The following is a 27,586-nucleotide window of genomic DNA, read 5'->3' as shown; positions in this document are numbered from 1 at the left end:
AGTACCAGGAGAGGTGCCTGCAGGGCTGGGAGGTATGGAGTGACGGCAGCCCCACCTGGGTTTAAATTTGCCATCCAGACTCTGCTTGTCCTCAAGCCCTCCTAACAGAACTGCTGAAGCTGCTGCTGTGGTACCGGGTGGGTCCTTTTATGTTGCAGTAATTATCCTGTCACCCACCAAAAATAATTTCATCCCGGGCAGAAGGAAGGTTCGGGGGTATTGAAAACTGCTGCCGCGTAAGTGCGAGTGGCCTAATTGGGATTCATAAATCCACTTTTTAACAAGCACAATTAGGAATACTTACTGCAGGCCAGCTTGAGGAAGTCAGGAAAGCGCTGTTAGCTGGTGCATCTTTTATGTGGCTTTATTTAATGGGATGGAACACTTAGTTTGATCCTGGCGTCTCAATTAGTCACGGGGGGGAGGCAGTCTCAACTTCAAGGTGGGATTTTACCCTCAAGTTTAATCCTGCGTAGTTTATTAGGCAATGTTACAGTGGGAAGAGAGGTCTTCTAGATTGTTCTTTGGGGGAAAGTGCCAACTCCCCCCAGGTTTGGGAAAAGATAGGAGAGATCCCCCCCAAATTGGACTGGTAGTCTGATAGTATGGACAAATACTCAAATAAAGAGGGTTCTATCTCCTCCCCACTTTTTTTGTTTTATAGTCTCTCAGCTATGCCAACTGCTGTGAGGAGGGTGGTGGCCTGACCAGGAAGGTTGAACTCAGGCTCGGGATGGCTGTGAAATCATGTGAGATCCAGAGGCATCAGGGGGAATATGGTGGACACAGCCATGGTCCATGGAAGGAGAGGCTAGAATGGGTTAGAATGATCTCAAGGGAGAAGCAGGGTTGAGGTGGGGCTGAGGATGGGCAGGATTTAGGAATGTGGAAGGGAAGAGAGAGCGCTGGAACCGCCGTGGGCCCCCGACCCAGGCAGCCTTCTCCCCAGGAGGATGGCAGGCACGGCCATCAGCAGTGACGGAGCTCGGCTGTGCTGGGACCCATGCAGAGATGGCTGGACATGAGCTGGGAGGCCTGGGGGCTAGTCCTGCCCCTGCCTCCGTCTCACTGTGGGACTCGAGGCAGGTGTCTTCCCTCTGTGGGTCCCAGTGTCCTCTTGACTACTCTCTAAGGATCCTTCCAGACTTGACCTGCACAATAGGGACAAGGGATATTGGTGTTACTGCCTAAAGTAGGCAAAGGGTGCTCTAGGAAATTCCCAGGGTAGAAACACATGACACAGTATGAAAAGATTGAGCCTTTTGGGGATGTAAGGAGGAGCATCTGAAGATCTTCACAATGTGGGGCCAGAGCACTCATGGGTCTGGTCCGGTCTTCAAGAGACCCCCATAGATTTCCAATTGCTTCTTGTTAAAATGAATAAAGGATGGATGGAGGGGTGGATGGATGAGAGCATGATGGGCTTTGTGCCTGGTGTGAAGGAAGGATCCCTGGTTTAGAGTCAGGAAGGCTTGGGTCTGATCCCCATTCTGCCGTTATTGGCCATGTGTCACTGGATATGTTGCTTACCTTTCTGAACTGAGGAAGAGGAGGTTATTTTCATCTGAAAAAATGGAGATTTAATGCTACCTATGTCATAATCTTGTTTGTAAGCATTAAATGAAAGGAGATGAAGTGCTTGGCACACAGTAGGTTGGTTTTCCCTTTCTCCTTCTTACTCCTCACCCACCTCCCTGATTGGAAAGTTGGGGTTTTACCTGCTCCGCCTCCAGCTAGGGTCTTGTTGGGGTGCTAGAGAGACATATAACATGTGCGAAAGGTACTCTGTAAAATGTACTTTGCAGTCATAAAGGTTGCAAGGCCATTTGGAATAGTACCTGGGCTAATGACGGGGGGGAAGACAGGGAGGGACAGTAAATGGGTCTCAGAGCAGGGGAGAGTTTGTGCTGTTCCCTATCAACACTGAGGGCTTAATGGCGGGGGAACTTTGCAGACTTGGTTGGGGCTCCCAGAGGGGGTGTTTGTTTTCAAGGAGGGCTGAGTTTCCGGGGCAGCCCAGCCCGTATGTGGGCCCAGGTAGGGAGATCTGGAAGAACTGTATTCTAGAGGCACTTGGGTTCCCAGGAGAACACCGTTTGACCTTGAAGGGTCATTTGACCTCGAATCAAATACAGTGGCGGGTCCAGAAAACAGATGGGAGGAGTCGCACTGGTTGGGATAAGATCAGAACTAAGGTTTACTCAGCACCATCCATGTTCTAGTGATGGCTTCAGTTGCTTTTACACACATCATCTCCATGGAATATAAAGGCAGTGTGTCATTATTCCGGTATGAGAATGTGCACACGAGGAGTCTGAGGCTCAGAGAAGTGAAGTAACTTGCCCAAAGCAGCAGAGGGAGTAAATGACAGGCCTGAGTTGAAACCTGGGTTTGTCTGCCTCCAGAACTTGCTGGAAGTCAACCTCAAAGAGTAACATCTTTTTTATTTTAATTTTTTTTATACTTGTAAAACATAACGGAATCTCCCCAACGCTCCTTTCTAAAAAACCTTTTATTTTGAAATAATTGTCGGCAGAAATAGGAAAGAGTGCTCGGGTACCCTTCCCCTGGCTTCCCCCCGCCCCCATGCTAAATAGCATCTCAGGTAAACATAACATAAATACAAAAACTGGGAATTGATGTTGACATCATACTGTTAACTAAACTATAGATCGTGTTTGGGATTTCACCAGTGTTTCCATGAACTCGCTTTGTGTGTGTATCTCTGTGAATTTTATCATATGTTCAGATTCGTGGAACCCCTACTGCAATCAGGGTACAGAGCTGTTCAGTCACTATCCCCCCCATAAAACTCCCTTGTGCTACCCCTTTATAGTCCAGCCTTCTTTCCCTACTCCCCTGGTGACCACTGATCTGGTTTCCATCACTCTAATTTTGTCATTTTGAGAATGTCATATAAATGGAATCACAGAGTATGTAACCTTTTGAGGTTGGCTTTTTTCATTCTGCCTAATTCTCCGGAGGTTTGTCCAGGTTGTTGCATATCAATTTGTTCCTTTTTATTACTGAGTAGTTTCCCGTGGTGTATTAGCCTCCGAGGGCTGCTGTAACGAAGTACCCCAAGCCGGCTGGTTTAAAACAACAGAAATTTATTCTCTTGAGGTTCTTGAGGCCAGAAGTCTGAAATCAACGTGTCAGCAGGGTGGTGCTTCCTTGAAAGGCTCTGGGGAGGAATCTTCCCTTGCTTCTTCCTAGCCAGCGACCGTGGCTGTTCCTGGCTTGCAGGGGCATTGCTCTAATCTCTGCCTCTGTTGCCACGTGACCTTCTCATAAGGACACCAGTCACTGGATTGAGGGCTCACCTTAATCCACTATGGCCTCATCTTAGCTCGTTGTATCTGCAAAGACCCTGTTTCCAATTAAGCTCATATTTGGAGGTTCTGGGTGGACGTGAATTTCGGGGGACACTATTCAGCCTAGCATGGGCGTACTGTGTGTGTATAACCATTTGCCCACGGAGGATATTCTGGTTGTCTCCAGGTTTTGGCTGTTACAAATAAAGCTACTATAAACATCGTAGTGTAGGTTTTTGTGTGGACATAAGTTTTTATTTCTCTGGGATAAGTGCCCGAGAGTGCAATTGCTGGGTCATATGGTAATTGCATGTTTAGTTTAAGGAAAAAAAAAAAATGCTGCCAAACTATTTTCCAGAGTAGCTGTATCATTTTAAATTCCTGCAGTAATACAGGAGTGACCTAGTATCTCCACATCCTTGCCAAAATTGGGTGTTATCGTTAATTTTTATTTTAGCTCTTCTGAATGACATTACACTGTGGTTTTAACTTTCATTCTCCTAATGCCTAATGTACTTCTTTGCCATCTGTATATTCTCTTTGGTGAAGCATTTCAAGTTCAAGTATGTACCTATTTTTAACTTTTTTTTTTTGCCAGTGGATATCACATTGTTCTGAAACTCTATGTTGAAGAGGCTGTCCTTTCTGTGCCAATACTTGTGGGCTTCCTTGTGGTGGAATAAACAGGCACTTAAGGCTGATTTTGCTGCTAAGGAAGCCGCAACCGACGGAGGATTAAGGACTGGTTTGAAGTTTCGCGGCATGTTCTCAACAGAGAGGGAGCTGACGTCCAGGTTTCCATGGCCCACGGACGCCCCCATTTTAAAGATGAGAAAACTGAGGCAAGGTAGTGGCAAAACAGGCCCTGGCTTCCCACCAGGGGCCCATCTTTTATAAAGCAAGCAGATGGGCAAGCCAACAGGACAAAAAACAAGGAGTTCCATGCTTTAGAGCTAGAACCCGTGTTCCCTGTCTATACCCCAGCCCCGGTTGAGTCTCAGCCAGCCAGAGAAGGGTGATTGGCTGTCAGCAGGGATCTGCGAAGTTGGTCCTAAATGGGAAAGGCAGGTTCAGGTGCAGATTCCGGGGATTCCCTCCCTGTTGGCTCTGAGAGCATCCTGACTCTTGCTGAGGAGCCCCGACTCCGATCTGACAGGCTGGCAGTGTTTGGGAACGACTGCTGTGGCCCCGAGAGCAGGCTTTTAGCTTAATTGAACCAAGTGTCTTAAAATGGCAACTCATCAGTCAGCTTTCATTTTGTTCCTATCGTTTAATTGTATTCTCCTCTAGGGATTAGCCAAATCAATGTAAATGCTGGGTGATTCTGGGTTTTTTTTCCCTCCATTTAAAAATTGGGGGGACACATAGGTACTTGTCCACTGTAATAACCCAGCTGAGACCGATGAAAGTACCTTTCCTTAGTTGAGCGAGGCTCTCGATAAACCTTGTAAAACGGCAGCACTCGTACCCCGTTCTGAGAAGGATGCCGGTTAGATGAGCCAAGAGATGCTGAGCACCCACGGAGCGTGTTTTGGGAGTGAGGGCCCACAAAATGACAGAGTGGAAACCGGGGCCAGTGGGGACCGGGAAATGGTCTTTCTCAATCACTCATCTAAGGCCTTGCCTTTCGGGAGCGTTCCTGGGGAAGCGTAGAGTCAGGAGGCCTGAGTTCTAGGGGCACCTCTGCCAGGACCGGCCGCATACACAGGGGCAAGCCTCTTCCCCCCTCTGGGTCCCCTTGGCCCTGCCATGACGGACTAGGCTAGACAAGGGATCTCATGTCACCTCAACTTCTGTGGCACGTGCCCTGGCATCAACACCTGTGGAGAGAGAGGGCGGCAAAGTGGGGTGGAGTGTGGAGCTGGACAGTGATGGGGTCACACTGGAGCCTCCCCTCCGTGGGGAGGGGTGGCCCGCAGAGCCGTCTCACCACGAGGCAAGGGCCCGAGCCTTGGGAACCACCCTCCCTTTGGCCAACTAACCAGTCATCGGATGCAGCTGCCCCTAGAGTTGGGGTGTGACCTTGACCCAAGTGGCTTTCTCTGGCCAAGGGTAATTCCCAGAGAGACTTGGAAATGAATGGCTCAGTCCTAAAGGGGGGATCTGAGTGGGCCGCCATAGCCTTCAACACATCCCCCCTCCGGCCTCCCTCTCCAGGTGCCCTGGCCTGAGAGACATCAGTCTTTGGGGTAGAAAACCTCAATTTCCGCACTCCTGACGGTCAGCTGCCTCTGGCCTGGACCAGGGTCTGAGCGGAATAGAGTTCTAGGTTCCTGTCCACCGCTTCCCCTTGTGGCTCATGTGGGACCTGGGCTGTGCCAGTGGAGAGGACAAGGTGGGGATGAGTTGGCTCAGCAGGGCCCGGGAAGATGGCAGCATCTTGTCTGGTCTTCCGTAAACGTTGCTGAACACCGGCAAGGTCCCAGGCACTGGGCACCATGTTAGTGTGGTACACGCGAGGGTCTGAGTGTGACCCGGCTTTGCCGTGCCTGGGTGTCTCCTTCTTGGTGTGATGGGGTGTATTTTAGAGCCAAACCATCCTCCTGGATATGGATCCCCTTACACGGGGCGGTGGGTAATTTTTAAGGGGAATCTAGAGTCCTTCCCCAAACACCCCAGCAGGCCAATGGCCGCCACTGAGCTATCACTCTTGCCTTAGCATCAGTGGAAGTTCCAATTTACAGACCGTGGTTTTGGAGGGACTTGGTGACAGAAGCCATCCATCTCTGCATTTCAAATTTATTTTATTTTATTTTTCCAGCCCGGGTGCCTGTTCTGCTGTGAACTCTATCTGTCTAATCAGCTTGCAGGCAGTTGAAGGAGAGTGGGCGTCCCCTTGATCTGGGGGGTTTATGTGCATAATTCCCTTTAATTCATCTCAGACAGGGCTTTGAGAGCCAGGTTTAAGAGTGGTTTTCAAAGTCTTTTGCTGGAGTTCAAAGATGCATCTCTCCAGCCGGGCCAGTAAATTATCGGAGCAATTCGCCATGAGTTTCCAATGTGGAGCAAATTCCTAGGACTTCTCGGGGGCGGTAGCCCTCGGCCATTGTTCCCTTCCCTGGCACAGGTGGGGACCGTGGTTTAGTCTGTCTGGACGGCGCTCTTCCCCACGCTGCCTGGACCCCATGCACCCCAACCCACCAGCCTCTGCTGGCCCCTGATCCCATAGACCCTCCTGCTCCCTGTTACAATCTTATTTTAAATCTGTGCTGTTGCCCCATTTTTTTGCGGGGGGATGGGGCGGATCCCAGGTCAATTGTGCACTCCGGTGCCGACGAAACCTTTATTCTGAGTGTACGTCTTCACACTTTATTTGCCTGTATGATAAATGCAATTTCCACATCAAGACTATCAGTCATTTTCTGATGTGATCTGTACAGCTCTGCCCGGATTGAATCAGCTCCTGTATTATTGTGACAGTTTATTTGGTGAAAAAAATGAAAGAAGATGTGTAAATTAAAGTGGAGGTGTGCTCGGTGTAATATGGAGGTTCCAGGGGCGCAGGGGCCCCTGCCGGCTGGTTTCCATCCTCCCTTACTCCCTGCATTGGGCTCCCAGCTCCACTGTCCTCCAAGCTCAGGACAGAGACCAAGGCAAGGGCACAAAGTGATGGTTGGGGGCGGTAACGATGCTGGGATATGTCAAGAGACAAGCAGACAAAGAGTCAAGATGCACAGAGACTGGAACTCAGGCTTAGCATTCTAGTGTTAATGCAAAGGGCTGGAGGTGGGGAGGGGGTGTGGAGAGGAGCGCGCGCGCGCGCGAGAGAGAGCGAGCATTATAACTCCGAACTAGAGGTTAGTGGCAGACGGGACATCAGGACCCTCTCCCTGGATTCCCTGTGAGTCAGCCCTTTGCTGACTCAGGGTAGCAATCCGTTTCTCTTTCCTTCTCTTCCCCTCCCCTGCCCTCTCCACTGAGCTTCCAGGCACACTCACAGCGCCCCAGCTCCGCGCTGGGCCTTGGGAGGGAAAGGCAGCCTCTGCATGTGCCGAACGTGCAGGAAGGATGCCCATGGTGCCGTGAGCTCCTTTGAGGAGATGCCAGGCTTGGGGGTGATATGCCAAGGAAGCAGACCCAGCAGTGCGGCGAGGAGGAGGGTGTGTGGATGCCTGGAGGAGAAAGGAGGTCACTCTGCCCGAGGAGTCCTTGGCGGCAATGGGTTCTACCTGGCCAGCCTCACATGTAAGTCATCTCAATTAACCAAGCGGCCACTTCTCCCCTCCCTGAGGCCCGTCCCTTTCCCTTCTACTGTCTCATTTCCAGCCGCTGTTGGCCAGGCCGAAGCCAACCTAGCAAAGCAAAGGCCTGCTCCCCGCACAAGACCCCCAGAATACATTTTGAGCATGCTTGCCCCCTGCAGTGTGAGGACCAGAACGGGGAGGGATCAGGCCACCCCGATTTGGTGGGAGAACTTGCCTGAAGCAAGGACGGAGACAAAGTTTTGCTCTGGAAGTAGCCAACTCACGCTTAGTCTCTTGCCCCCTGGGTATACCCAACTGCTCCGGAATCTCAGGAAGAGGGGTGGGTCAGGGTTCATTTTCTCCATCCCGAACGGTGACGAGGATGGTTCCCCCAGTCGGGGAACTTCCTTGGGGCCTCTGACTTCCATGGGACAGTCCCTGGTGGTGTTCCCCTGGGGGGAGGAGCTGGTCTGCTTAGCCACCGGCAGCACGGAGACAGAACGGGCGGAACTGAGCTCTCTACAATGGCATTGTCCAACACTGTAGCTATTTGCCACATGTGGTTATTTAAATGAATTAATTAAAAACAAATAAAATTAAAAATTCAGTTCCTGGTTGGAAAAAGATACACCGTGCAAGCATCGATCAGCAGAAAAAACATGAGTGGCTTTATTAATATCAGGCAAAGTCCACTTCAGAGCAAAGAAAATTCCCAGGGAAGGGGAGGGACATTACATAATGACAAACCAGTCCATCCTTCACGAACACGGAGCAATCCTAAAATGCATGCAGCAAAAATTTTGTTCTCTGACCACACCAGCTATGTGGCCACTGTGCTGGAGAGCAAGATGTGGAGCATTTCATCACGGCAGAAAGTTCTATGGGGCAGCATCGGTCTACATTTGCTAACCGTACGTCTGTTTTGTTTGCTGCTATAGCCCAGCGTCCAGAAGAGTCAGTCCCCAGCGCGTGATAGGCTCTTAACATTTCGGAGACCTTAGGAGCTCCTGCCCTGGTGCTGCCACCGTCTTGCTGTGTGACCTTGGACATGTTGCTTCACCTCTCTGGGTCTCTTCATCCATCAGTCAAAGGATTGGCGTCATCTCTGAGATCCCTTTCAGCTTTAATAAGCTATGATCTGAAGAATCTAGTTGGCTTATTTCATTTATTTTATTCACAGGGAGGGATCAAAGAGAGCAGGAGAGGACAAAGGGACAAGTTTGATTTTTTAATTTCAGTCCTGAGTTATCTGTAGCTCACAGCACAACCCCCCACCCCCCCCACCGCCCCGGCCAATGTAGGATTTATAAGCTCCTATGACTTGTCCTTCCTGCTCTCCCTTGTGCTATAATTTCCTGATCCCACCAAAGAGCTTCTTGGCTCTCCCCAGCTCTGCCTTAAACCCCAGGCAGGTCTGCAAAGCTGGGAAGCCAGCAAGGGCATAGAAAGGCTCACCCCACTCCGAGAACTTGACCCTCCCCCCAGCTGTCCAGAGCCTGTAGCTCTTTCTCCCTCTGGACACCCGCATTCCGTGGTTTGAGGTAGCCTGCCCAGCCTCCGTGGAGTCCCGACTGCTGGTGCTCCCCATGTGGGCTGAGGGAGTCCCCGGCAGTGGGGATTCTGTGCTGGCGGCTGCCTCAGTCCATCTGCCAGCAAGCCTCTGGGGGCCCAGGCTCCGCTGTGGGGATGCCGCTGCTTCTGCAGGTGGAGACCAGGCTAAGAGCTGGCAGTGGGGGTGGGGGGAGGGCATCCCTGTGTTGCCGGGGGGGGGGGGGCAACGTGCCAAGCGGAGGAAAAGAAATGTAATTACCTTAAGTACTGGGCTCTTGGCAGAGTGAGAGGCCAGCCCAGCCTGGCTCTAGGACCCCGTGGCTGAGGGTTTGGCCATGTTAGGAGGAGAAACCCTCCTTTGTCCTCTCCCTTTTCTGGGGACCTAAGGCAGAGGCGGGGCTGGGGGGGCAGGGAAGGCACCCAGGCTTCCCCTTTGCAGGCAGTCCCCCCCAGGACACGCCAAGCCAGCGCCGACGGGAGAGGCCGAGGACAGCTGCGAGACGGTGGGTGGGTGCCGAGTCCGGCAGCTGTGTGCCAGGCCTTGGTGCTTAAGGGACCATGTGTGATAGGTGTCCCCCATCGCTCTGGGCCTACGATGGTCTCTCTGTGCCCCTCGGGTTGCCGCTTGGGCGCCCACAGCCGTCTCTGCCATCCCTGCCACGGAGGAGCTCACTTCTGCTTGGGCCCGTGCTTTCTGCCTCCTGGTTGGCCAATGGGGGGCACACGTGGGAGACTGGAGGGCGGGAGGAGAGAGGGGTTGGGGGGTTTCCTCCCTACTCCCTCCCTGTGCGGGCCTCTGGCAGGGGCTGCCCCCCGCCCCCACTATGGCGCCCCTCTTTCTCAGCTTCGGCTCTCGTCGAGCCCCCGCCACCACCACTCTTCACTGTGCCTGTTCAGGACTTCCCACCGTTGCAAATTCCAGAACGTTTTAACATTCTCTGCGGATTCCCTTAATCCTGCGCACGCCTCTGCAAATAGTCCCCTTCAGTAAACTCTGCTCCGTCCAGTGCCTTTGTGTGGAATTCTGATGGTCTCTGAGTCTATATATGTCTTAGGACGTCTGATTTTGTTTCATTAGGTCTGTGCGGTTGGGTCCGTGTTAGTGATTTGGATCCTTAGGACAACAAATCAGTGTATTTTTCTCTGACTTCTCTGGCAGGAGGGGTTATGCAGGGACGGGAACATACCCTGGCATTTTGAATATACCCAGAGGGGAGCAAGGAGCTGCTTCTAAGAGGCTCCCCGGTGCACCGTGTCTTAGCCAACGTCATAGCCAAAATATTTGACAATTGGTACATTATAGAACCCGCCCATCAGAATGGGGCATTGAGCGGTGGAAATGGGCTCCTGGCAGAGTCTAGAACAGATGCTGACCTTGACACAACTGTTGCGGCTGGATCAGTGTGAACTGGTGAGGACCAGTCCTGGAACGTGTCTCAGCTTTGCTTTCTTTCCTGTAAAATGGGGCTGAGTGCACCCTTGGCAAGATGCTGCTTATATGGGTCTGGTTAGAAAGGCCCCAGGGCAGGGCATACCTGAGAGGATACACAGGGACAGAAGAAGGCACAGAAAGTTATCCCATCATCTCCACAGCCGCCCTGGGATCTAGAGCCCCCAGGATTTGGACACGCAGAGAGAGGGTCCAAGGTTGCTCAGTGTGCCTCAAAGGATGATGGCTAAAGCAACCTTTGTTTTTTCTCTGTTTAATGTTTATTTTTTTGGGGGGGGGGATGGGATTGGAGGAGGAGGGGCAGAGAGAAAGGGGGACTCAGAATCCGAAGGAGGCTCCAGGCTCTGAGCTGTCAGCACAGAGCCCGACGCAGGGCTCGAACCCACGGACCGTGCCATCATGACCTGAGCCGAAGTCGGATGCTTAACCAGGTGAGCCACCCAGGCACCCTTCTTTTCTCTGTTTAGCTAGCATTTCTAATCCCCACCCTTCCCACCACCCCCTTCCCCACCCCCCGCCACCCAAGAGGGTATCTTAATCTGGTCTCTAGAAAACAGAACCTGAGGCCAAAACGTGTTGATGCGTTATGGAGGAGTGTGGTCCGGGGGAAGCAGGAGTGAGGAAGAAAGACGTGGGACCAGGAACACTATGCTCCCGAGTCATCCTGGACTGCTACTTCTTTCTCACCACCTGTGACCTGTCCCTTTCCCCTGTCCTGCGGGTCCAAGTCCCGTTCTTCCTGGAGCTAGGGCCCTGGAGGTGCTTGTTGTCGGGACTTATCTGGAAGACAGAGATGTTGCCATATTTGTCTTTCATTCTAATGTGCTTCCTGCTCACAGGAGGAAGATGTGGTGTTGCGGGGACGATCCCAGGCAGGAATCTATCTGTGTGGCTTTGGGAGAGTGATGTTTTCTTCTGGGATTTGGTTTCTCCTTATATGAAGCTGGATGACCTTGAAAGTCCCTCCCTTAAAGGTTTTTTTTTAATGTTTATTTATTTTTGAGACAGAGAGAGACAGCATGAACGGGGGAGGGTCAGAAAGAGAGGGAGACACAGAATCTGAAACAGGTTCCAGGCTCTGAGTTGTCAGCACAGAGCCCGACGCGGGGCTTGAACTCACAGACTGCGAGATCATGACCTGAGCCGAAGTCGGACGCTTAACCGACTGAGCCACCCAGGCGCCCCAAAAGTCCCTCCCTTTAAAATTCTATCTCTGCAGAATGCACTTGATTCCCCTCGAGTACAGCAGATCCTCCCATTCATACCTCCTTGCCCATCGTCCCCCATAGAGCCACGGTTCCACGTTGAGGGATAGGGACTGGAGTGTTTGGGACGTGGGTGGTATGGAACATCATGATGATTCCTGGCCCTTTAGGGGCCAAACTTTGGTCCTCTGGTTCTAGAATTCTCCACATGGATCCGAGTAGGCATCCTTCCCAGGCAGGGCTGGGACCAGAGTGAGACAAGTGAGATCCCTAAGGTAAACACTGATGGATATGCTCGCTCTCAGGTGTTAACCCTGCATTTGCATGACTCTGAGATCGAGTGCCTCCTTAATTTTTTGTGAATTAAATTCCTATCTTGAGATACATGTAGATGCACATACAGTTGTAAGAAACAATATCTTTTATTCACTTACCTCCAGTGGTAATATCTGGCAAAACCGCAGTACAGTATTACAACCAGGATACTGACATTGGTAAAGTCAAGGTACAGAACATTCCATCGCCACAAGGATGTTGCTCTTTTATTCAGCCCTCATTAACCCCAGGCAATGACTAATCTGTTCTCCATTTCTATCATTTTCTCATTTCATAGAATCCTACAGTATGCAACATTTTGTGGTTGTTCCTCCCCCCCCCCCCCCCACTTAGCATAATTCTCTGGAGATTATTCATTCAGGTTGTTGCATTCCATAGTTTGTTTCCTTGTGATTGCATAGTAATACCCCACGGAATGGATGTACCAAAGTTTGTTTAACTATTCACCCACTGAAGGACATCTGGGTTGTTTTCCAGTTTCGGGCTATTACAAATAAAGCTGCTACTCTTGGGTGGATTTTGTGTGAACATTTCCTCATTTCTCTGCATGTTTAGTTCTTAAGGAAAATGCCAAACTATTTTCCAGAGTGACTGTACCCTTTTATTTTACCACAAGCAATACATTAGTGCTGGTTTCTTTACATCCTTGTCAGCATTTGGTGTTGTCACAGTTTTTTATTTTAGCCACTCTAGTTGGGGCATGTTTTTGTTTTTTTTCTTCTATTTTTTTATTTGAGAGAGAGAGGGAGAGAGAGCTCACTCAGGGGAGGGGGGAAAAGGGAGAGAGAGAGAGAGAGAGAGAGGGGGAATGAGAGAGACAGAGACAGAGACAGAATCTCAAGCAAGCACCACACTCAGCATGGTGCCCGACATGGGGCTTGATTCCATGACGCTGGGACCACGACCTGAGCTGAAATCAAGAGTTGGACACTCAACCAACTGAGCCACCCAGGCATGGGCATATTTTTAAAACAATTTTGCCAATCTCAATCTCTCTGCCACCCTTTTTTTTTCAATCTCTTTTTTAATTAGTGTATTTTGGCCATTTACATTCAACATAATTATTGATTTCTTAGGTCTTAAGCACCATTTTATTTTTGTTATTTGTTTCTGTTCCTCATTTCTCTGTTTTCTTTTTCCTGCCTTCTGGGGGGTTACTTAAGCATTTTTTTACAAACTGATTTTGATTTCCCTGTAGTATTTTTGTGTGTATATCTTTTTTTTTTTTTAATTTTTAATTTTTTTAATGTTTATTTATTTTTGACTGAGAGAGAGAGACAGAGAGAGAGCATGAACAGGGGAGGGGCAGAGAGAGAGAGAGACACAAAATCGGAAGTAGGCTCCAGGCTCCGAGCTGTCAGCACAGAGCCCGATGTGGGGCTCGAACTCACAAACTGTGAGTTCATGCCCTGAGCCAAAGTCGGACGCTCAACCGACTGAGCCACCCAGGCACCCCTGTATAGGTTTTTTTTTAGGAGTTGCTCAAGGGATTTCATTATGTATACATAACTTATGACAGTTTTATGGTGTCATTTTATCAGTTTGAGTACAGAAACCTTGCATTCTTTACATCTCTAAACCTTCTTATTTAAAATACAATATTTAATATCAAATTTATTTCAATGGTATACAAAACTTTTTGTTTTTTAATTTTTTAATGTTTATTTATCTTTGAGGGAGAGAGAGACAGAGTGCAAGGAGGGGAGGGGCAGAGAGACAGGGAGACATAGAATCTGAAGCAGGATCCAGACTCTGAGCTGTCAGCACAGAGCCTGTCCCAGGGCTTGAATTCACAAACCCTGAGATCATGACCTGAGCCCAAGTCGGATGCTTAACTGACTAAGCCACCCAGGCACCCCCAAAACTTGACTTCTTTTAATTTTTTTTTTTAATGTTTACATATTTTTGAGAGAGTGAGAGAGACAGAAAGACAGAGCATGAGAGGGGGAGGGGCAGAGAGAGAGGGAGACACAGAATCGGAAGCAGGCTCCGGGCTCTGAGCTCTCAGCACAGAGCCCGACGTGGGGCTAGAACTCATGAACCGTGAGATCATGACCTGAGCCGATGTCGGATGCCTAACCGACTGAGGCACCCGGGCGCCCCCCAAACTTTACTTCTATGTAAGTTCATTCCCTCTCTCTCTTTTGTGCTGTTACTTGTCATACAAATTACATTTTTGTACATCGTGTGCCCATCAACACAGATTTATAATTATTGCCTCATGCAGAAGTTGCAAACAAAAATAGATATAAATTGCCATTGAAAAACCCAGGGAACTCACCATCTGTGAGGACTTGAGGTTCCTAGTTGGCCTGCTTCTTCCTTCCACCTTCCTTCTTATAATTGTTTTACATAGAGAGTCCAGAGTTTTTCGTTGTACTTCGCAGCAGATACAGGGGACAGTGCATTTTTGTTATCTCCCGGGAAGTGGAAATCCTTAAATTTTGCATCTTGTCGCCTCACGCTAGCCTGACCCTCTTACCAAGTAGGGGAGATGCAGAGAGAAGACAAGAATGAACGTTTATCGAGGACCCGCTGGACGTTTTTTTTGTGAAGAGTCTGCTTCAGATTCTGTGTGTGTGTGTGTGTGTGTGTGTCTGCCCCTCCCCCTCTCATGCTCTGTCTTTCTGTCTCTGTCTTTCTCTCTCAAAAATAAGTAAACGTTAGGGGCTCCTGGGTGGCTCAGTCGGTTAAGCAGCCGACTTCGGCTCAGGTCATGATCTCACGGTCCGTGGGTTCGAGCCCTGCGTCGGGCTCTGTGCTGACAGCTCAGAGCCTGGAGCCTGTTTCAGATTCTGTGTCTCCCTCTCTCTGTGACCCTCCCCCGTTCATGCTCTGTCTCTCTCTGTCTCAAAAATAAATAAATGTTAAAAAAAAAATAAGTAAACGTTAAAAAAAAATTTAAAAGTTAGCCACTTCCACATGTAAAAATTCGTCAAGTTCTCACAACGTGGTGAGGATAGTTTTATTATTTCTGTGTTACAGATAAGGAAAGCCTGAGGCTCAGAGAACATTCATTCATGCAGAGAGGAGAGGGTGTGCCAGCCTTGAACCCAGGCTCCCCGACCCCAGAGCCCATGCCCTTTCTACTAGAACTCACTCAGCAGCTCAAATCTGGGTTTGCCCCTGGCGCTGCAAGGCTGGGAAACATTCTCTGCCACTCTTTCTTCCTTTTCTAAAAATAAAAAGTGTTTGTTTTTTGATTTGTTTTGTTTTAGTTTTTTATTACGAAAATCCACCAAGGCGTAGAAAAGTGGAAAGAGGGGCGCCTGGGTGGCGCAGTCGGTTGGGCGTCCGACTTCAGCCAGGTCACGATCTCGCGGTCCGTGAGTTCGAGCCCCGCGTCAGGCTCTGGGCTGATGGCTCAGAGCCTGGAGCCTGTTTCCGATTCTGTGCCTCCCTCTCTCTCTGCCCCTCCCCCGTTCATGCTCTGTCTCTGTCTGTCCCAAAAATAAATAAACGTTGAAAAAAAAAAAAAAAAAAGAAAAGTGGAAAGAATGGTGCAATTAAAGATCCATAGACCATGATCAACATTCTACAATCATTGACGTTTTTCTATATTTACTTCGTTATATTTTTGCGGAATCATTTTAAAGTAAATTACAACATCGTGATAGTCACTCCTAACCAGGTCAGCACGTCAGCGTGCGTCCATCTCCAAAAAATAAGCACATTTTCATACGTGATCACAAGAACCTTATCCCAACTGGCAAAATCAATAATTTCCTAACATCTTTTTTTTTTATAATTTTTTTTTTTTTGAGTGAGAGAGAGGGAGAGAGAGAGAAAGCTGGGAGAGGCAGAGAGAGAGAGAGAGAGAGAGAGAGAGAGAGAGAGAGAGAGAATCCCAAGCAGGCTCCACACTGCCAGCGTGGAGCCTCTGGATGCGGGGCTCAAACTCATGAACCGCGAGATCATGACCTGAGCCGAAATCTAGAGTTGGATGCTTAACCGACTGAGCCACCCAGTCACCCCAATTTTCCAACATCTCGTAATGCCCAATCCTTATTAAAGTTTTCTCTGCTGTCCCCCAAAGGCCTCGTGTAGCTGTTTTTTCCCCAACCAAGCTCTAGTTAAGAATCACACATCACTGCATTGCTTGTTTGCTCTCCGTGTCCTGTTTGATTAGGGAGGTTGTTTCTCACCTCTGTAGAGTCTCATTTAGGTGAATTTGGGTGGGGCAAGGAGGAACTTGCAGAGGTGCTTGGGTCACAGCTGGGACTGCCTGACTCCGTTTCCCTCTGGGGTCAGAGTTCTTGGGAACACATCCTTATAAGCAGGCAGGCTGTGACCCAGGAGGGGTTCTGAAAGGTCACGCTGCCTGTACTCACAGTCTACATTGAAGACTATGTTGAAGACGACTTGGGTCCACTGGGACCCCAGAGTCTGGCCTGGATGCCCTGCTTCCTACCCCGTTTATCGGTTCCGAATGACAGAGCAAAAGTTGACGCGTGCGGCCTCTTGAGCGACCTGACAGCGGTAGGTGCAGTTCACAGTGCCTTCCACCCTCTGCTGCGGAGGATTGATCATGTCGCAGAAATATGGTGCAGTGGCCTGCAGGAGAGGCAGACCCTTGGAACCAATGGATCGGTGCTCTGACCTCTGATCTCCGCCAAGGTCTCCGCTTCTGCCCCACCGGAGAGTTGGCGGAGTGCATGGGCTCGCGCTGGTGGGAGCTTTGCAGAAGGCAAAGGGGAAAAGCGGAGGTGCTTTGGGGTTGCTGGTGTGGGCGGAGAGGCCGGGACGCCGGGGCGGAGGCTCCAGGAGCCCCTCTCCCTGAGGTGTGAACTGAGGACAGGGCTTTCTCCAGCCAAGAGAGGTGCTGGCTGGGTGGGGGTGGAGGCACAGGGTGGTTTCACATGGTCAGATGCCTCTGGTTAGTTCCTGCGGGCCCTGGAGGGTAGAAAGGCCAGGTTGGCAAGGCTGAAAGAGAGGGATGTGTTTCCGGTTACCATTCATACGCGTTCTTCTTATGTCTGCTTTGGTGCCGGTGGGGCCTGGCTGTCTCCCTCTGACGGGACACTCCCCTCCCGTTGGGGACCAGAGCGCCAGGAGCGGGGGGGGGGGCACAGTCCCGCCAGGCAGTCAGCCCCCAAGGAAACCCAACTACAGGCACAAAAGGAAGCTTCCAGAAAGGAAAGGACTCCCTCAATTCTGCATTGGGTTGCCAGTCGGAGACTGAGGTGTTGCTGGTCAGGGACACGTAGAGAAGAGAGAGGGTGGGGTGGGCAGGATGTGGGGGAGCCAGAGGCAGGTGCAGTGGGGCTGGGACTGTCCTTGAGGGGGCCGGGCAGTGGGGGAGCAGTGTGCATGGCCGGCTGCAGGAGGAGGAGCCCTCCCCCACCCCGCCTCACTCTGGCTGAGTGGCTGTTCCCCGAGCAGATGGAACTTGACCTTAGCGAAGAGTACTGTAGTGCCCACTCACTTCGGACATGATCGCTCTTCATTGCTAATAAACATTTCATTGTAAAAACAGCGGTCCAAATGGGCCGCCGCGTCGGCACTGGGTGTTGATTGCTCTAATGGCTGATGGCCGTATGGAGGGCCTGTGTGTGTGTGCGGGGTGCATGCACGTGTATGTGTACATCCGTGGTGTGTGCACGTGTGCATGCTTATGTGGTGTGGGTCTGTGATGCGTGAGGGTGCACACGTGAGTGTGCACGTACGTTAGGGTCTCTGCACTTACAGTGGCCTTGGCCCCTATCTGTCATGCCTCTTTCTGGACACTGGGGAAAGCCACCCCTCTCCCCTCACTGGGATAATGGCAAGGTCTGGATGCAGGTTTTTAGCCATAGGAAACATTTTAGGGTGTTAAAGACACCTTCTGGAAACCCAGCGTTTAGGCGGGAGCGTTCGCATACGTCGCAGGGTAACATTACTTCTTCTGTAGAACTTCCGCACCCCTTGTCTGTCTGTCCGTGGCTTTCCCAGCTGCCACGGCACCCTCACAGCCTGTGAATTGGCCTGCACACCTGTGTGCCTTCCCCTGCCCTTTTTCTGCTGTTTCCTGTTCTCAGTGGCTGTGGGCAGGGGCGCCCTCCTCAGTCTCCCCAGCCCCACATGCACCCTGGAGGCAGAGAGGGGGGCAGGGGAGGTGGAATGGAGGAAGGGGACTGTGTTACTGAGGCTAAGGCCTGGAGAAAGAAGGGGTGAAGCGGTTTGGATGGACTGGGGTTGGGGTGGCTGAGTGAGGAGTGTGGACCTCACTGGGGTCCCAGGAGTTAGGAGTGCAGCTTCCCCAAGGTGTGAGGGCTTCTGTTCCAGCGCTGTCATTGGGCATCAGGTGCTGCCCCTTCAGAGACCCTTCTGAGCCCGAGTGGCCTGGAGGCCATTTGGTCCTGACGAAAGCCCCCTCCCAGATGAGGTGTGCAGGGTCAGGTCCTCCAGCTGGCCTTGGGTTTGTGTCTAAACACTTCTGTTTGACAGTGGGGAGGTTGAGGGATGCTTTGGATCTCGGTGGCAGTAATCCCTAGGGAGCAGACCCCACCCAGGATTCTGAAGAGGCACACTGGGGTCTTAGGGCTGTAAGGAGGCCATAAAGAGGCCTGCTGTTACCCTGCCCTTCCCTGGCTTCCCTGGAGAAAGAGTCTCACCACTCTGTGGTTGAACCACCATGCCAGAAGGAAAGTTCTGCCTTATGCCTAACTTCACTCCTTCCTGTTGGAGTTATAATGCCTTTCTAAGTCTGGATGCAATTGGAGATGGGGGTTGGCTGCCGTGTCCCAGCCCCTTTGCTGTCTCACTCGGACTCAGTCACTAATGTTCTGTAGGCTCTGGAACTAAGGGTGGGTGGGGGTAACCGATGATAAGAAGATCCCTGAATTCCCAGAGAGAGCAACCACCCAGGAAAAGTACCATTATTTCTCTAGAAGAAATAATACCAATTATCCCCTAGAGGTTTTTACAGGGAGTAAAACATGTAAGCAAGCAGGAATCAGTACATACAATTCAGATTTTCAAAACAGTCTTTAGATTCATGGCGTATGCTTTCATAAGAAAAACACTGATTCTGTTTTATTTTTTGTAAAAGTAAAACTCGCTCTTTAAAGAAAAGTAGAAAAACCCAGAAATGTGTAAAGTAGAAAACCAAAATCCGGGGTGTCTGGGTGGTTCAGTCAGTTAAGCATCCAACTTTGGCTCAGGTCCTGATCTCACGGCTTGTGAGTTCAAGCCCCGCGTCGGGCTCTGTGCGGACAGCTCAGAGCCTGGAGCCTGCTTCAGATTGTGTGTCTCCCTCTCTCTCTGCCCCTCCCTGTCTCGTGCTCTCTCTCTCTCAAAAATAAATAAACATTAAAAAAAAAAAGAAAGAAAGAAAACCAAAATCAGCCATGATTCCATAAATGAGGACCCAGTTCAAGGCGAGAATACGTAAGGAACATCAGTGGATACTTAACTGAACTGTGAATGAAGGCAGAGAAAGCTTCTAGCAATACTTTGGTATATTTCCTGCCAGGCTTTTTTCCTTATGTATGTTTATATATTTATAGTTGAGATTATACTTATGTGATGTAAAATACGATGTGTCTGTTAGAACCTGACCCGCAGCAGGTACTTCTCTTTACAGAATTTATACTTTTAAATTCAGTGAGCAGAGGAGCAAATTTACATTCTGGAAAATCATGATTTTTGGGTTTTTTTTGGCCATTGACTATATACCTGGAGATTAAGATTGTTTTGAAAAACTCAGTTTGCTAACCAGAGTTGGCATGTTCCTTATAGCCTAGCTGAAGAATGCCTTCTAATCTGGTTTTCTTCTATTTTTCAATCAGATATGATTGACACGTAGCACTCTATTGGTTTTAGGTATACAACATAATGATCTGATATATGTATACATGGCAAAATGATCACCACAATAAGTTTAGTTTAACATCCATCACCTCTCATACTTACACTTGTTTTCTTGTGCTGAGTGCTTTTATGATCTACTCTCTTAGCGGCTTTCAAATATATAACACAGCGTGGTTAACTTGCAAACACACGATACCGCATTGTTAACTAGAGTCACTGTGCTCTGCGTGCATCTTCAGAATGTATCTTATAACTGTAAATTTGTGCCTTTTGACCACTTCACTCATTTTGCCCACCCCCATCCCCTGCTTCTGTCAACTACAAACCTGTTCTCTGGATCTATGATTTTTTTTTTAAGATTCTACACATAAGAGATGTCATATAATATTTGTCTTTCTCTGTCTGACTTCTTTCACTTAGCATAATCCCCCCCAAGGTCCATCCACATTGTCACAAATGACAAGATTTGCTTTTTATTTTATGTTGTGTGTGTGTGTGTGTGTGTGTGTGTGTGTGTGTATCTTTATCACATCTTTATGCATTCATCCATAGATGGATAATTAGATTGTTTCCATGCCGTGGCTATTGTAAATAATGCTGCAGTGAACATGGGGGTGCAGGTGTCTTTTTGAGTTAGTGTTTTCATTTCCTTTGGATAGATACCCGGAAGTGGGGAAATTGCTAGATCATATGGTGGTTCTTATTTTAAAATTTTTGAGGAAGCTCCCTATTGTTTTCCGTAGTGGCTGCACCAATTTCTATTTCCACTAAGTTCACAAGGGCTCCTTCTTCTCCACGTCCTTGCCAACATTTGCTATTTCTTGTCTTTTTGATACTAGCCATTCTAACAGGTATGAGTTGGTATTTCATTGTGGTTCTGATTTGCATTTCCCTCACGGCTACTGATGGTGAGCACCTTTTCATGTACCTGTTGGCGATGTGTATGTTTTCTTTGCAGACATTTCACTTTGTAGAGATTCTGAGGACTGCTTTTGTACTTGATTCTGTAGCTTGAGACTTTCCCCATGTTATTAGAAATTTCTAGACAATATATTTTTTAATGGCTATGTAACAGGCCATTTTGCAGATAAACCGCAATTTTTTTCTTCACAATCCTACTGGTAGGTATTTAGACTGTTTCTAGTTTGGACTACATGATGTAACATTTCAAGAAACATTTTTATATTGTTGGTTTGTTCTGACTCCACAATTACCCATGTTAAGTAGAGACCCGGGCTTTGAGCTGGGCTGTGGGGTCAGGAACTGGGTCTGGGTGTGGGGGCCTCTGGGGCTCGCCTGGGGAGCAGGGTGTGGGCCCCGCTGAAGGCCAGTGAATATGCAAGGAGCTCTGAAACATTAAGTGCAGGAGACTGGGTGGAGAGCAAGCCAGAGGTCGGGAGCAGAGAGTAACAGAGTGGAGATTTGAAGGAGGTGACAGCTGGAAAAATACCCAGGGCCATAGGACTGGGGATAGAAAAATACGAGGGATGGGGAAGGGGGTAGGAAATGGAGACAATACGTTCAGCAATGACATCTACATTTTTTGGATTGTCCGCTGCTCTTCATAAAAAAAGGTTTGAGCTTCATTCCAATATGCATAAATTTGTTAATAAAGTATATACACGGACTGCTTACCAATAATGCACACTAAGTATTGAATAAACATTTTTCTCCTTTTCAATGAAGTAATAAAAATAGGAGATTTAATTTTTTCTCCTTGCATACCATGGATCTGTGTGTTCATTCGTCTCTGGCGAACAGCCACTCTAGACGGGTGGGAAGCTGAGCCGGGGTCCACGCAGAGGGTTGCTGAGGCCCAAAGCTATTAGGACATCCAGGGGGAGAGAAAGGGGCCCATGGGTGGGTCCTGAGATGGTTATTTACATTTTTACATGGGATTTGAAAATCGATATTCATGGTGAGCTTCAGGCTTGCTGCTGACATTAAAGATCACGCGGGTGGGGGAATACTAAAGGTGGAAGCAAGTAAACTGGCAAAAATCCAAGAGCTTTATGAACGGCCAGAGAAATGGCAGATGATGAACAAAGTGAATGAGAATAAAGGAATATATATAGCGGTGGTTTCCAACCTGAGGTCCCTTTAAAAAGTATTTCCAGGGGCAGGGGCGCCTGGTGGCTCAGTCGGTTAAGTGACTGACTTCGGCTCAGGTCATGATGTCGCAGTTTGTAAGTTTGAGCCCCGCGTCGAGCTCTGTGCTGACAGCTCAGAGCCTGGAGCCTACTTCACGTTCTGTGTCTCCCCCTTTCTCTACCCCTCCCCTGCTCATGCTCTGTGTCTCTCTGTCTCTCAAAAGTAAATAAACGTTAAAAAAAAAAATCTTTTTTTAAAAAAAGTAGTTCCAGGGGTGCCTGGGTGGCTCAGTCGGTTAAGCATCCGACTTCAGCTCAGGTCATGATCTTGAGGTCCGTGGGTTCAAGCCCCGTGTCGGTCTCTGTGCTGACAGCTCGGAGCCTGGAGCCTGCTTCGGAATCTATGTGTCTTCTCTCTCTCTGCTGCTCCCCTGCTTGCACTCTCTCTCTCAAAAATAAATAAAAATTAAAAAAAAAAAGTATTTCCAAAATTTCAAAAGGAATCCCCCTCCCTCCTCCCATTCAACATTTATCCATGTTGAGACCACTTTCCTCTGCTATCATCTGAAATGCTGTCAAGTTCACATGATAGGTAGCTTCACGCTGGTCAGAAGCTCTTGACTTGTCGTTACGAATGTCTTTGATTAAAGTTGGAAAAACTATTTTAATTATTTCTCGGTAAACGTAACTCATTCCACGGGTAAGATTTCTTGAGACCTGGAGGCCTTGTGGAGGGGAGGGGCCCAGGGAGAATTAACAAAAGGTGTTCCTACCAGTGGAACCGTTGAACTCCTGCTGGGCTGTTAGGATGTGGGTCTCTGGGCTACCCATTAGGACGAGGTCAAGGACAAAGGAATTTTGGAGACTTTATAGATGTGGTTGGAACCTAGAAACATAAGCGCTGTGAGAGACAGTGGTCTGAAAGGCAGAGAACATGTGCATTTAATGAACCTGGAGATGACACTGTATATATGGCCCCTACTGAGGTGACACAAAACATTGAATTGTCAAATCAGACTCTTAGGACTCAGCGACCTTACCCAGCATCAAGGTTTACAAAGGATGTCAAGAATACAGCAGGTACGAGTGGAGCAGGGGGGAGGGGGGTGGTCCAGGACCACCGAGGCAGCCCATCAGTCCTTTCTCGCCACATGAGGATTACTCTGCCCAGATTTACACATGAGGATTCCAAGAACTGTCTGTAACTACCTTGTTTCCACAGAAAGGAGCTGCTTTGGTTTTGAAACATCTCCACTGTATACTCAGCGACATAGCTTACGTGACTTAAAGGGCTCCCTGTTCCATAAATTCATAGGTTTCCTTATTTATTTACTGTAAGGCAATTCTAGGCTCCCACGTAAGCCTGGTACATCTGCTAAGAGCCTTCCATAGATGAAGACTGGCTGTTAGCAAACACCACCGCTGGTCGCCAGAGATCTCTCAGTAGCATGTGTGCTAGGAGATCTGACCAGTCCTCTTTCTTTCTCGGGGAGGTAACTCACCTCCCTCCTCCCGCTTAGCCATTTCCTTCCCAGGAAACCGTTTCAAACCATGATACCTCTGAAGTGGCTGCAGGCAATAGTTTAGTACTTTGTGGTCTTAGTCACTTTAATTCCTGATTGAAAGTAGGTGGGATACATGATGCTGCCCTTCAGGCAAGTTGCAAAATAGCTTCTTTCCACCCCACAGCTGTCTCTACCTAGTAGGTGAACTTTTAAACACAACCTTCTTTTTTCTAAAAAAAAAATTTATTGATTTACTTGGAAAGAGAGAGAGCGCGCGCGCGCGCGCGAGCGTGCACGTGTGGGGGAGGGGCACAGAGAGGGAAAGAGAGAGAGAATCCCAAGCAGGCTCCGTGCTGCCAGCACACAGCGCTACCGTGAGATCATGACCTGAGCTGATATCACGAGTCAGATGCTTCACTGACTGAGCCACCCAGGTGCCCCAGGACTTTCCTGACACGGAGGTGAGAGACTCCAAGCGGAACCTATATAACCAATGTAGGATTGCAGGAGAGGTAACACCAGCATGGCTGTCTCTAGCCAACGCAGACAGTATTTCCCCATTAAGGATGGATAAATATTTCCCTGGTTCATTTCCTGGGCAGACACATCTGAGATGCCCCTTAGGAGCCCCAGCAGAATGAGCCCAGCTGCCTATAGTGTTGGCCAACTAGATAGTGAATCCTTGTGTCCCTTGTCTCTCCTCTAACTCCTCTTGTCCCTTTCTCCTGCCCTCTGGGGTCACCTCTCGATTAGACTACCTGCACGCATGTCTTTGTCTCAGGCTCTGCCTTTGGGGAAACTCAGGGGACACCTACTTTGGAACTAATGTACCTCTTGTGCTTTATACAGTGTCATAGTAGGGGCTTAGCAGATTTTTTTTTTTTAAGTTTATTCATTTATTTTGAGAGAGAGAGTGCAAGAGAGTGTGAGAAGGGAGGGGCAGAAAGGAGGGGAGGGAGTGAAAATCCCAAGCAGGACTCGATCTCATAAACCTTGAGATCATGACCCGAGCCGAAATCAAGAGTCAGACACTTAACCGACTGGGCCACCCAGGCGCCCCCGTGCTTGACAGATTTTTGTTGCATAAATAAACGAATGAATGAATGGGAAACTTTTGAAAGGACTAAGGGAGTCATTGGGTACAGAATAGGGGCAGCCATGTTAACACAAATATTTTAGTCTGGGACCGTAAACAGCTGAGGCTTGCAACGTGTAGAATCAAATGGCTTTGGGGTGAAAGAACAGACTTTTTACTATAACCGAAAGTACCTAAGGGTCTTCATGAAATATTAAAATGGTATATATTTAACATGCCCCCCACCATTGTCTACTGACAAAATGTTAACATTTGATACGAATCTGAAAATAGAAATGCATTTAAAGTCTTCTATTGATCTGGGGATTGATTGGTATGTTCCGGTGATCCAGGAGAAGTTGGAGTGTTTGGAGATGTCCTCACTATCGTTTTGGTACTGACCCATGGGCCCAGTGACTCTGGCTGCAGGGTACTTAATAGGCCCTTGGTGGGGGGGATGGGTTTTGTGGATGGATTTCTATCCCTTGTCTTTCTTTGAGGACAGCGCTGTTCCAAAGACTGTAAGGACCACCACACCACAGTCTTGCTGATAGGGCTTTTTAGCAGGCCACAAACTACTTTGACTTATGTGATTTTATTGGACTCATTATCACTCCCATTTTAAAGATGAGGAGACTGAGGCTTGGAGAGGTTAAGTAACTTGTCTCACATCACATAGCTCGCAGGTGAAGGAGGTAGGGGTTGAAGCCAGGTCTTCCGACTTCACGTTTTATTTCCTTGGTGTCTTAGGGCAGGTTCTATAGACGCAGAGCTGGAGGCTTGGATCCGTGTGCAGGTGATTCGCTGAGAGTGCTGTCTGTCAGGTGAAGGGGGCCAGCGGCGGTTTCACATGGAGTCTAATTCAGTCTGATCACGAGGGGAGCTCTGCAACGGGAATTGCACTGCAGTTTCCGTCTTGAAGCAAGGGGGCTGGGCTTTTGTGCCAGGGTCCTTGTCAGTTGCTGGCCCACCGTGATCGGGTGGGGTGGGCTTCCAAGAGACTCTGCTAACAGCAGCTCCCATCACCCGAGTGGGGGGGGGGGATGGGCATATTAAACAGTAAAAGGGACTCTAGGGTCTGGGAGGAAAATACTTGTGATTTTAAAGGGGCTGGGGTGGGGGGGGGCGCCTGGGTGGCTCAGTCGGTTGAGTGTCTGACTTCGGCTCAGGCCATGATCTTGCAGTTCATGGGTTCGAGCCCCATGTCATGCTCGGTGCTGACAGCTCGGAGCCTGGAGCCTGCTTCAGAGTCTGTGTCTCCCTCTCTCTGCCCCTTCCCCACTCATGCTCTGTCTCTCTCTCTCTCTCTCTCTCTCAAAAGATGAATAAACTTAAAAAAATGTTTTTTAATGTTTATTCATCTTTTGAGAGAGAGAGAGAGAGAGTGGGGGGGAGGGGCAGAAAGCGAGGGAGACACAGAATCTGAAGCCGGCTTCCGGCTCCCGGCTTTGAGCTGTCAGCACAGAGCCTGACGTGGGGCTCGAACTGATGAACTGCAAGATCATGACCTGGCCGAAGTCGGATGCTCAACCGACTGAGCCACCCAGGTGCCCCTCAAAGATGAATAAACTTAATAAATAAATAAAGCGGTTGGGAAAATGGTGGGAAGGCCCAGATGAGGTCCTCATGGGAGCACCTTGGTTGAGGTGAAATTTGAGGAGACTGAAGGGCGCTAATACTCCCACGTGGACCCGCCCCTCTCAACCCACCTTGAACTTCCAGGATGTCCCCCAGCAGGGCTGGTGCGTGTGCACCTATGAGTGTGTGTACCTGTGTGCAGTGTATCTTTGGGGTTAGGAACTTCCCTCAGACTGGGAATACCTCCAAAGGGGAAGTGGGGACTGAGGCTCCCGAATCAGGTTGGTAGCTCTTTGAGGGCAAGCGCTTGGGTCTTCCTGCCTGGCATTGGGCTTTCCTAGGGCAGTAAATACATGTCCTGCATCAGAGAGGGAGATCCCTGGAGACAGGGTCCACATCTGCCTGTCGGGCTGGCATCTCTGGGAGGGCAAGGCTGTCTCCTCCGTGAAACAGAACCGGTTGGTTTTGCTGGGTGCAGGGTGCAGGATGAGGCCCGGGGTTCTGCACTGGCAGAGAAACGCATGGGGGCGTAGCACCGTGTTTTCCTGTTCCAAGGGGAGAGAGATTAGGCGGGTGGTCACTCAGAGGAGTGGAAAATGGGCTTCTGATGAGGAACACTGCTGCCCCAGCAGGGGTGGGGGTTGGGGTGTCCACGGAGAGAGCCAGAAATGTTCTGATGAGCCTGGTGGGTAAGGGTTGTCCCACGAGTCTTTGAACGTTTTCTCCGTGTCTAAACCTGTTTCTGTCCTGGCTCAGGGCTCCGCCTTGAACATCAAAATCCATTACACTCCTTATCCTCTGAGGTCAGTGGACAAGAGGTATCCCCCCATTTTGCAGATGAGGAAACTGGGGGTCAGGGAGATGGAATAACTTGTGTGGCACACACAGCTGGAAAGTGACAGAGCGGGGATCAGAACATAGGTCTTCCTGAACAAAAGCCTGTGCCCTTTCTCTGTCACGCCATCTCCAAATGCCATCTTGCCCGATGACTCACGAGTACCAAATCATAGGCTCATTTGATATTTGTAACATGTCAAGGGGCAGAGTGGTACAGCGAAAAGGGCCCACACTGAGATCAGAAGACTTTACGTCCCAGCCGGTGATCTTAGGTGAGTCACTTAGGTCAATGAAACTCGTCCCTGTCAGTATTGGTCTTCCTTGCTTTACAGGACAGCTGAGAGGCTTACCTGATGTAATGCGGTGGTTACGAGCCTGGCAGGTGGATGGCAGATCCTAGCTCTGGTACCTTCTAGCCACGTGACCTTGGGCAAATCATGCAGCCTCTTCGGGGCCTCGGTCTTCTCTGTAAACTGGGATAGTTACAGAACCTACATCCTTACGATTGCTACGGAGATTTTAGCAGAATGCCTTTTTCAGAGTGAGCCCCCAACATTTGCTGAGCTACTGTTTAACAGGCTTGTTAAGAGTGTATGTAACCCAGGCATCAGCTGGAGTCTCCCAGCCCCTTGTGATCCAGTGAAGAGATGTGCCAGTGCCACGCCCACGC

The 27,586-nt window shown here is 49.4% G+C and overlaps 1 protein-coding gene across 15 annotated transcripts in view; it reads left to right on the top strand.

Annotated features, from left to right (window-relative positions):
• MEGF11 (multiple EGF like domains 11) overlaps window positions 1-27,586 on the top strand; it is a 363,514-nt gene that overhangs the window by 35,000 nt on the left and 300,928 nt on the right. For 4 of the 15 annotated variants that reach the window (XR_005795871.1, XM_040493021.1, XM_040493019.1 and 1 more), the window contains exon 1: window positions 7,405-7,499. The exons of 2 other annotated variants lie outside the window; for them this stretch is intronic. The gene's annotated coding sequence lies outside the window, so the exon portion shown is untranslated. Of the gene's footprint in view, window positions 1-7,401; window positions 7,500-27,586 lie in introns of those variants that run through there. 9 more of the 15 variants (XM_040493030.1, XM_040493028.1, XM_040493032.1 and 6 more) reach the window with 5 other exon arrangements.

The sequence above is a fragment of the Herpailurus yagouaroundi genome, unplaced genomic scaffold (genome assembly GCF_014898765.1).
Source record: "Herpailurus yagouaroundi ecotype Mexico unplaced genomic scaffold, PumYag 184, whole genome shotgun sequence".
Classification (NCBI taxonomy): domain Eukaryota; kingdom Metazoa; phylum Chordata; class Mammalia; order Carnivora; family Felidae; genus Herpailurus; species Herpailurus yagouaroundi.
This window is presented reverse-complemented; position numbering and strand designations above follow the sequence as displayed.